Source organism: Propithecus coquereli, unplaced genomic scaffold, assembly GCF_000956105.1.
Source record: "Propithecus coquereli isolate 6110/MARCELLA unplaced genomic scaffold, Pcoq_1.0 Scaffold291, whole genome shotgun sequence".
NCBI lineage: Eukaryota > Metazoa > Chordata > Mammalia > Primates > Indriidae > Propithecus > Propithecus coquereli.
Genome location: NW_012148519.1, coordinates 2,602,235 through 2,604,927, shown reverse-complemented (window position 1 = coordinate 2,604,927; position 2,693 = coordinate 2,602,235). Strand labels below are relative to the sequence as shown.

The window sequence follows — 2,693 nt, the reverse complement described above, 5'->3', positions numbered from 1 at the left end:
GCCACGGCTCTCGCCCCAGGCAAGAGAGTGAGACTCTGTCTCAAAAAAAAAAAAAAGAAAAATTAGTATTAACATGTTGGATAATTTGATCTTACTCTGAGCTTTATCTGCCTAAAACATTCCTTAGCTTTAGTTAGTGTTTTCTTTTCACAAAGTAACCTGTTTGCTCATGTGAATTACTATTGTCAGTGAGGGCAGATTGTGTGTTTCAGATGGTGGCATGCCTAAATGAAAAGATCAGAAACCAAGGGAGCAGGAAAAATAAGTCATCCTTTCTCATAAGTGGTTTACCCCAGATTTGCTATGATTCACTTGAGCCTGAATATTTGATTGTTTCTCTGCTCGTGGGATCTTACCAATCTTTTCCCTCCTTAATGTGCCAGGCCTTTTTCTTCTATATGGAATCTCCTTCTGTAAACATTCGAATAGGGAGGAATGGTGTAATCTTTTCTGTTTATCATCGTTTGTATTAATAGTAGTATACATGTGTCTTTGTGAGAACTGTGAGGTAGCAGCTATTACTATTTTACAGATTTTACTATTTAGTTATCATGTAACTTTAGAACTAGAAAGTACTTTAAATCACCTTTCTTCTCTAGATTTACAAATGGAGCCTCTGAGGGAGGTCCTTTAGATTTTGTAATTGCTCAAAGCTGTATTAGACAATTAATTTATTACCTGATAGAGCTGAGGTCTCCTGTTTCTTGCCTTGATAACATTTTCCATTACTCCATGTCGCTTTCTATTTTTCTAAAACCAGCATTTCAGACTAATGAAATATAAAAATTGATAAAACTGTTAATTATTTAAGATCATTAATACTTGTAGCATACATATGTATAAGGGAGAGCAAGTTGATATATAGACTCATTGTTATTTGCCAAATGATCACCAATAAAAATTCTAATAATTTTATTCATATTTTTTAAATATTCTTTTCTGTCACTGTTTATTATTAGCGTATTGGTAGATACTCTTTACATTTTCTACCTTACCATTCTTCCTCATTCTTTTTACCTTTTGCAGAGTTTAATAGTGTGTTTTCACATGCTACTGTTAATGTTGGTGTATGGGTTATTTTAAATGTGGGGCTGTTATATTGACCAAGTACGGTGACTCACACTAGTAATCCCAGCACTTTAGGAAGCCAAGGCGAGATCATTGCTTGAGGTCAGGAGTTCGAGACCAGCCTGGACAACAAAGCGAGACCCTGTCTGTACAAAAAATTTAAAAATTAGCTAGGTGTAGTGGCACATGCTTGCTACTGGGACACAGAAGTCTAACATCTGGGTGAATATGGGTATGAGTCCGAGAATGTTTCCTCAGCATTTACCAAGAGGTAACTTAAGAATGCAGTAAGAATACTATGAGTTTCCTTTAAAAAAAAAATGAAAACCAAGTTACTCAAAATCTGATGCCACAGTGTTAATAATTGGGAAACACAGACTTTGGTAAAAAAGGCAAATGACAAAGAACCTTGTAGATGATGATAGTGAGTGTAAGTAAAGAAACAAGAAAAGGCGGGAGGGGGTGGGTAAAGCTTTAGTTTTTATTTTGAAATACTTTTTGGTCTTTGTATTCTTAGTTTAGCCTTAGAATGAGTGGTTATTAATGTCTTACTAAGTATAGACTCAAAGAATAATCTAGTTTTGTCTTGAATGTATTAGTTTTTGTTTTCTTTAGGAACATGACAAAGATCTTGCTCTTAGCAGCATGTCCCTTATAAACAGACAGAAGCGCACTGACAAGAACATGAACCTAGTTTGTTCTTACCTGCCATAATCCTTTTGTGCATTAGAAGAATTTGAGGACAGTAGTAAGGTAGAGATGTACAGGGGAGAATCTACATATTCTTTTCCCCACTCTGGCATTATTGTCTAGTATGTATCGGTCAAGATCTACTTAAAAATGAAGGCTAATTTATTGTTACAAGAATAACAATAACCTGGGAAGAGAGTATTTGTTCATACAGAGGGAAAGGAGGCAAAGAACTATGGCAACGTATTAATAAGATGGCAAAAAAAATGTAAGTGGAGTAATGGCAGTCCTTTCTGCATATATGTACTAATTAGAAAAGTGTTCTTTACTAAATAAAAAACAACTTCCTTTTAAATGCAAATAACCTTTTTTTAAAAGTGACATTCTGGGCCCTGTTTTCCCCATCTGTAAAATAAAAATAATAATAACCTCCCTCATAGGCTGTTATGAGGATTAAATGAGTTTGATATGTCTTAAGTGTTTTAAAAGTATCTGGGGCATAGTAAGTATTATCTGTTGTTATGAGAAACTGGTATAAGATAATCGTAGTAAGCTTAGACTCTCTGTGATAGAGTCCTGGCCCTACCACTTGCTGTATGACCTTGAGTTCTCTACCTCAGTTTTCACATGTGAACAATGAGATTAATAATTATCTATTTCAAAAAAAATTATTTCAATAAGACTGTTATGAGAATTAAATGAGCTAATATATGTGAAGCACTTAGCTCAGTTCCTGGCAGTTAGGAACCCTATATAAGGTTGAAGATGGTGGTGGTGGTGGTAGTGGCGGTAGTTATAGCAGCAGCAGTAGCAGTAATAATTTAAATTTCTCCATTGAGTATATGTGGCAACTTTGGCAAATGCCTTGTTTAAAAAAAAAAATTAGGCCGGGCACGGTGGCTCACGCCTGTAATCCTAGCACTCTGGGAGGCCGA

General features: G+C 35.3%; 1 protein-coding gene across 1 annotated transcript in view; it reads left to right on the top strand.

The window, feature by feature from the left end:
• Positions 1-2,693, top strand: part of USP32 (ubiquitin specific peptidase 32) — a 121,261-nt gene that overhangs the window by 69,970 nt on the left and 48,598 nt on the right. The window lies entirely within an intron of this gene.